General features: G+C 38.6%; 1 protein-coding gene across 8 annotated transcripts in view; it reads right to left on the bottom strand.

Annotated features, from left to right (window-relative positions):
- SLC41A2 (solute carrier family 41 (magnesium transporter), member 2) overlaps positions 1 to 7,618 on the bottom strand; it is a 147,648-nt gene that overhangs the window by 125,162 nt on the left and 14,868 nt on the right. For 3 of the 8 annotated variants that reach the window (XM_010853395.1, XM_010853398.1, XM_010853396.1), the window contains exon 2: positions 3,919 to 3,988. The exons of 3 other annotated variants lie outside the window; for them this stretch is intronic. The gene's annotated coding sequence lies outside the window, so the exon portion shown is untranslated. Of the gene's footprint in view, positions 1 to 3,918; positions 3,989 to 7,027; positions 7,398 to 7,618 lie in introns of those variants that run through there. 2 more of the 8 variants (XM_010853399.1, XM_010853403.1) reach the window with 2 other exon arrangements.

Below are 7,618 nucleotides of genomic sequence, written 5' to 3'. Positions count from 1 at the left end.
GCTGGCATATTGAGTGCAGCACTTTCACAGCATCATCTTTTAGGATTTGAAATAGCTCCACTGGAATTCCATCACCTCCACTAGCTTTGTTCGTAGTGTTGCTTCCTAAGGCCCACTTGACTTCGCATTCCAGGATGTCTGGCTCTAGGTGGGTGATCACACCATTGTGATTATCTGGATTGTGAAGATCTTTTTTGTATAGTTCTTCTGTGTATTCTTGCTACCTCTTCTTAATATCTTCTGTTTCTGTTAGGTCCATACCATTTCTGTCCTTTATTGTGCCCATCTTTGCATGAAATGTTCCCTTGGTATCTCTAATTTTCTTGAAGCGGTCTCTAGTCTTTCCCATTCTATTGTTTTCCTCTATTTCTTTGCATTGATCACCGAGGAAGGCTTTCTTATCTCTCCTTGCTATTCTTTGGAACTCTGCATTCAAATTTAACACTTTGATTATTTGGCATGTGTGCTTCGGTCTGAATGATTCTGTGACAGATTTTATTACTCCCCATTATTGCTTCCCTCCTGTAAGAGGACTGTCATCTCTGCCTGTTGCCAAATAACCTGCAGGGAGTATGTGAAGATTACACTGCCTCATCTCTACTGACATCAAGTCTGGGCAGACTCAGGAAGCAACAACATCTACAAACAGAAGCAGTTCAACTCTGCCATCTTTTCCCTCCGTCATGGGAACGACATGTCCAAGGTTCAGACTGGGTCCTGGGACAGAGATAACACCCAGAGCTGCAGGTACTGAAGCTCATCTGCAGCAACCTACGGGCAACATGTAGGAGGAGAGAAAGAAAGCTTTGCTGCTGAAAGCCACCGAGGGTTCAGGATTGTTTACTACCACAGCAAGATTTAATGAAAACTAAACTCAAAAGCAGGCATCTTAAAAAAGAATCTGACCCAAATATTCCCATCTATTTTAGTTTAATAGAGTCTCTCTGATATACTGAGCATGTAAGGATTCCATCTATGGTTAAAGAGCTTTAAAAGAGTGTTTTCCAAATATTTAGATCTCGTTAACCACACTTCCCCTCAAATTTTATCAAGTTAACAATGATTTTTCCTTTAAAATATAAGTGCACATTTTAACACCAAACAAGTAGAAAGGACAGACTCTTAGACTAAAAGCCTTTCCATTGAATACATTTAGATTTATTAAGAACTCACTTCTTGCTTCCTGTGGAAGCTCTGTCATGGGCCAACATTAATCAGAGAGTTGTGTTAGGGAACCACTGACTTAAAGGAAAACAAACTAATATCAGACAGTCCTGACTAATTCAACTGCAGTTACAAAAATAATAATAATGTTAAAATCGCTTGTTTTTAAAAGTTAAGAAAAAGAATTGTATGTGTGCTGATTTACTAAATCAGTATCTTGGAGAAAATCTGCCCATTGTGCTGGAGGAGGCAATCTGTTCCTTTGTAAAGGTTAAATAATACACTTGAAAAATTCATCAGAGCAGCTGAGTTAGCAGACTTATGTCACGCCTCATTACTAAGAAAGGCAATAAATGTAAGTTTAATACTTTATCTTCCCATTAGAACAAAAAGATGAAAGGAGACAAAAATCTCAAAACTTGTCACAGCACTGTCATACACATATATTCACACCAAATGACCTAGAAGTCAAGGCAGATTATGGTTATTATGTATTCTTAGTTTTGCCACTCTCCAAGTGTGCATTCTGCTTTTCACTTCCTCTGAATATATGTATTCTGCATCTCTGTTTGTTAGAAGATGCAGATAGTCACCAAACAGGATGTATTATGTGGTCAGTTAAGTTAGATTTCAGAGACGTCATGCCAGACAAAATGAGACCTTAGCTGATGTTGTACAAATTATTTTCTTATTTAAAAAAATTTTTTGGCACATTTTTTTCAACAATACCCAGTAAGTACTGACTTGTTTCACTGGATAGCAGGTTCACAAAGAAGGATTATATCTATTTATAATAATTTGCTTTTTTGTAGCACCCAAACAGCAGGCTGCCTTCATGGCTGATCCGTTTTCTTTCACTATTTCCATTTAAAGAATAAAACCTATGTAAACATAAATCCTCATTGATTTCAATGATTACTATTTCCATTTAAGCAAAAACTATTTTTAAAACTCTCAATAGTCTTTTTGATACCCAGTTTGGTCACCTGAATTCCTTAGCTTCTCCATTTCTTATCCCCAAACTCCATTTTCCTGAAGAATTGACCATCAAATCACTTTTCTCAACACATATCCCAGACAGCTCTTAAACAATCCCCTCTTTGGTTTTCTCATGTTCACTCTGATGCCAGCTTTCTGCTGTCCTACCATAAGCTCACTGTCAAACCCTTCTTCCTGGAGAACACATCAGAACCCACAAGGTCACCCTAGTCCCAAGCATGGCTATCACAGCCTTGACTACTAAATCATACTGAAGAGCTCTATTCCTCATTTGAGCTAGTCCAACAGCTACTACTAAAATCAAATCTCATTAAAAAAAAAATTTATCAGTGCTATCAGCATGCAGGATCTTGTTTCTGTACTAGGGATCAAATCCAGGCCCCCTGCGTTAGGGGTGTGGAGTTTTAACCACTGGACTGCCAGGAAAGGCCCATCATTTCTCATTTTAAACCCTTTGATTTCACTATTCTCATCCACAGGGGTCCCTACATGCTGATTTTGGGTTCCTAATTGTTTCAAACTAATTTTTTCTACTCAATTTCCTAAATCAGCTAAATTATTATCTCTTATTCTTCTTTAAGCTTTCTCTATTCAACCAAATTTCTTTTATTCAGTTGTCCCTATACTTTCTACTAACTGTTCCTAATGTTCTGGAACTTTGGCCTCATTCAAAAGGTCACCATAAAAATTGACCACCTCAGAGAAATCTACCTAAATTAATGTAGAGTTCAGGGTACAGACAGGAAAAAAAAACACAGTCAAAATTAAATATCCAAAACAGTGAGCAATCTTCCTATCATGTACAGTTTTAAAAGAATTTTTTAAAAATAAAAGGTATCCATTTGGTTTCCCATTGCCAATTCCTACAGGGCAAAGAGAACATCTTCTTTTTCTGATGATATTTGCTATATCACTTGACCCTCAAAAGTTAAAAATAAATATGGCAATGAAAAAGAAATCTCCAGAACTCCAAATGTACCAATATTACTGCTGCTTGGCAGAGGTATATATAATTCATAGTATCCAGTTGGTTTTTCCAGTAGTCACGTATGGATGTGAGAGTTGGATAATAAAAGAAGGCTGAGCACCAAAGAATCAATGCTTTCAAATTGCGGTGTTGGAGAAAATTATTGAGATTCCCTTAGACAGCAAGGAGATCAAACCAGTCAGTCCTAAAGGAAATCAACCCTGAATATTCACTGGAAGGACTGATGCTGAAGCTGAAGCTTCAATACTTTGTCCACCTGATACAAAGAACTGACTCACTGGAAAAGACCCAGATGCTGGGAAAGACTGAAGGCAAGAGGAGAAGGGGATGACAGAGGATGAAATGTTTGGATGGCATCACTGACTCAGTGGACCGAGTTTGAGCAAACTCTGGGAGACAGTGAAGGACACTGAAGCCTGGCATGCTCCAGTCTATGGGGCTGCAAAAAGTCAGGCACAACCTATGGAGGGAACCACACGACTAGGAAAAAAACAAATGTATGGATCTGTTTTTTGCCCATTTCCTGCAGTTAACCAAGGAAAAGGAACAACCCCAAAGCAACGATTCTGAACAATAAAGGTGCGTCCAGTCAGTAACTATCCCATAAACTCCATGTGGTGTAAGTCTCGAACTGGTCCAAACAATAGCAATCCACGTTATCTTATCTCACGATTTCTATCCATGTTCAGGGCATTTAAAGTACTTGGAAATTGAAATATAAAACATGCTACCTCACAAATACTGTCCTCCCTGATGAAAAGGCTCACCTCTAAAGTAGAATGAAGTATCTCTCCCCAACTCCTTTTTTGTTTTGGCTCAAATGTACAGAGTTAGCTCCTAAAAAAAAAAAAAAAGAGTTTTTTTATTTAAACTGGAAACTGTCTACTTAAAGTGAATTCAAGCATTCACACAGGTTTCATTTATGTAATAGGTAGTGATGTCAAACTTTATTGATCTGGCGGTCCTGAGAGTCTCTAACAAACACAAAAGCTTGAGAAATCATGGGAATGATTCAGCTCCTGCTATCCAAAAGCTAGCTGATTCCATAAAACAATCAGTCATTCTAAGGCTACCCACAGATAGAAAAAAGTAACAAAGTTTCTACAGGCCTAAAAGACAGCTAAACATTTGTAGAGAATTTGAGTCCAGAGAAACAACCAGTGGGTATAATAAATCCTCTGTATAATAAATCCTCAATACACTTCAAATAATTTTTCAAAGGAAACCAGACCCAGACAAGTGATTTTGTTTTCAGAATCACAACCCTCAATCCCACTTTAAAAAAAAAAAAAAGTCACTTTTAAAAGAATGCTTTATTTGGAAGAAGGATACATCAAAGACAAGCCAATGAATCAACTAAAACAAAATCCACAGTGGAACCATTTCTGCTTATTGAGAAAATGTTGACAGAATAAATAGAGTGTGCATCCAAAGAACAAAGTGTATTGCATAAACAAAACAGTCTATTCTATCAACTGCCAACAGTTAGATTATATTTAGCCCTACCAAACCAACTGAAAAGTGAAAAACAAATCATTTTACTAGATATTTTGGTTAGATTAATAACAATACATAAATATTTTTATAATACGGTAACTGCAGCTGTGAAATTAAAAGACACTTGCTCTTTGGAAGAAAATCTATGACAAACCTAGACAGTGTTTTACAAAGCAGAAACATCACTTTACTAACAAATATCCATATAATCAAAGCTATGGTTTTTCCATTAGTCATGTATCGACTTGAGAGCTGGACCATAAACAAGGCTGAGCGCCAAAGAATTGATGCTTCCGAACTGTGGTGCTGGAAAAGACTCTTGAGAGTCCCTTGGACAGCAAGGAGATCAAACCAGTCAATCCTAAAGGAAATCAATCCCGAATATTCATTGGAAGAACTGATGCTGAAGCTGAAGCTCTAATTTGAAGCCAACTCAATGGAAAAGACCCTGATCCTGGGGAAGATTGAGGGGAGGACGAGAAGAGGGCAGCAGAGGATGAGATGGTTGGATGGCATCACTGACTCAATGGACAAGAGTTTGAGCAAACTCTGAGAGTTAGTGAAGGACAGGGAATCCTGGCATGCTGTAGTCCAGGGGGGGTCTCAAAGAGTCAGACTTAACAACAATACAGGTAGTAGACAATAATCAGAAATATCAGTACTACTGTTTGAAATAATTCAGTTAATGGTCAAATAACAAAGAAGTTAAAGCACAGAAATCTGTTTTGAAGTACAGAAACTGCTTTTAAGCAACAAAAAAAGTATATTTCTCCCACTTTAAAACATTTCTTACATGTATCTTATTTAAAAAAAAACTACCAATTAATGATGCTCTTGCAATTAACTTGCAATTGACATTCATTAATTTCCTGCACACTATTGCTAAGAACAGGCTTCGAAGGTAGCTCAGTGGTAAAGAATCCACCTGCCAAAGCAGGCAATGCAGGTTCAGTCCCTGGGTGGGAAGATCAACTACAGTAAGAAATGACAACTCGCTCCAGTATTCTTGCTTGGAATATTCCATGGACAGAGGAGCTTGGTAGGCTACAGTTCATGGGGTCACAGAGTTGGACATGACTGAGTAACTGAGCACACATTGCTAAGAGCGTCACCTTATCAATCATCCCTAGAGAAAATCATATAAAACTTTACTTAAAAATTATACTACAGAAAGCCTTGCTACTGAAAACTGGAATTTTTCTTTTTCTTTAATAAAGATTGAGCCACCCTTTAGACTTCGCTGGTGGTCCAGTGGTTAGGACTCCCAGCTCCCACTCCAGGGCACCCAGGTTCAATCCTTGGTCTCCTGGTTGAAGAACTGGGATCCCACAAGCCACATGGCTAAAAAACAAAACAAAACAAAGACTGAGCCACCCTTTTACTTTACTTCAGCAACAGGAAACTTAACAGCCACATCTGAAACTCAAATTTATGATCAATTTATTCACCTTAATACTTTGGCCACCTCATGCGAAGAGTCGACTCACTGGAAAAGACCCTGATGCTGGGAGGGATTGGGGGCAGGAGGAGAAGGGGACGACAGAGGATGAGATGGCTGGATGGCATCACCGACTCAATGGACATGAGTTTGAGTGAACTCCGGGAGTTGGTGATGGACAGGGAGGCCTGGTGTGCTGCGATTCATGGGGTCGCAAAGAGTTGGACACGACTGAGCGACTGAACTGAACTGAACTGAATGTTACATTCTTAGTTTTATTTTCTCTTGTACTGGCTTCATCACTTTTTTTAAAAACCAGTACTTCTTGTAGCTGTTTTTATAAAGTGACTCAACACCTTTGTGTAAAAGGTAGTGTACATGAGAATAAAACATAAATAACACATTTCCTTACTGGTTTTCTCTGGCATTTATAAATCTGAAATACTTCAATATAGATACTAGGTAACATAATAGGATAAGATGAACTCCAGCATTTCAAATGAGAAATTATTATTCAGAACTCTGTAGAGTATACTTCCATATTTTAGTCTTAATACATCCTTATACTCTTAAAAGAATTCAGTTTGAAAAATCTGAACACACTTCTTCAGACAACTTAAAAGATATACTTTATTCTTTGCATAATTAAACTGAAAGCTGAATATAAAATCTTCCAGAATTGTAAAGTACAGAAAAGATAATCATGCGTCAAAGCAAAAATCTTCTAAGAAAAGGCAAAGGGAAACATGATATGCCATGGGTAAGGTTAACATTTTTCTTTCTTTGAAGACCAAGAGTGCCCCATCATTTTCACGGTGATTCCATTCCCAGTATTTACTCAGAGCACTTCTGGTCCTCCAGGGACCCTGGTTCCTCCCCCCGTCACAGAGGTGAAGTGGCACACTACATCCAGATGAGCAGGCCACAGTACATTACTCTACCTTCCACCAGGTGATGGAACAGGACAGCCCCCACATCGAGCCGGGTCCTCCTCAGGTGGGGGTCTAGCATCACCTTCCCTCCCTGGGACACCTTCACCATGGCATCATCCAGGGAGATGAGCCAATCTTCCATGTTCCCAAACCGGACTTTTGCTCAATATTGCTCCCTGGTACACGGTGCTGTGAAGTCCACTCAAGCACACAAACTCACGGCAAGAGACTCTTTGCAGAAACGGTGAACCACAGGTACATGGTGTTACATTAGCCAACTATTTTGGCATCAACCTCAAAGAATGATCTAACTCTTTCAGTATCTTTACTCTCTGAAACCATGTCTCTACCCTTTGGTCAGGGCTGCATACTTTCTTGTTCAAATACCACTTTAAAAAAAAAAAAAAAAAGGAGCCCAAAGGCTTTAAGTCCAACTTGGAGTTCAAACTAAAACTATCCTCAGGTAGTTAAAATAACCTGACTACCTTTCTTTCTCAGCTTATTTGAAATGGTGTTTCTGATGTCCACTGGCACAGAGTTCTCTTTCACTACTCTGTTTTTCACAGAATACGTGTTAAATTCCAAAAACAAAAGGGGGGG

This window comes from Bison bison, unplaced genomic scaffold, assembly GCF_000754665.1.
Source record: "Bison bison bison isolate TAMUID 2011002044 unplaced genomic scaffold, Bison_UMD1.0 scf7180017864327, whole genome shotgun sequence".
NCBI classification, from domain to species: Eukaryota; Metazoa; Chordata; class Mammalia; order Artiodactyla; family Bovidae; genus Bison; species Bison bison.
This window is presented reverse-complemented; position numbering and strand designations above follow the sequence as displayed.